The following is a 236-nucleotide window of genomic DNA, read 5'->3' on the forward strand; positions in this document are numbered from 1 at the left end:
TGTGTGGCACCGAGAAGTACGGGGTTGCACAATCCTGCAGCTCTGTGAACTAACCGAGAAGTTTTGTAAGGTTGTGCAGATGGGGAGCCTGGAAAATAGATAGCCTGGTGCCCTTGACGTGCCGGCTGCCCCGCGCTGCACAAGCAGCTTAACTCTTGCTCTGACTAAAACTCCTTCGCTCCTCCTCTATATTTAAATTAAAAACCAGGCATCAGTTCAGCTAGAAAATATTGGGG

The sequence above is a fragment of the Gavialis gangeticus genome, unplaced genomic scaffold (assembly GCF_001723915.1).
Source record: "Gavialis gangeticus isolate Ggan-Ray unplaced genomic scaffold, GavGan_comp1, whole genome shotgun sequence".
Lineage (NCBI taxonomy): Eukaryota > Metazoa > Chordata > Crocodylia > Gavialidae > Gavialis > Gavialis gangeticus.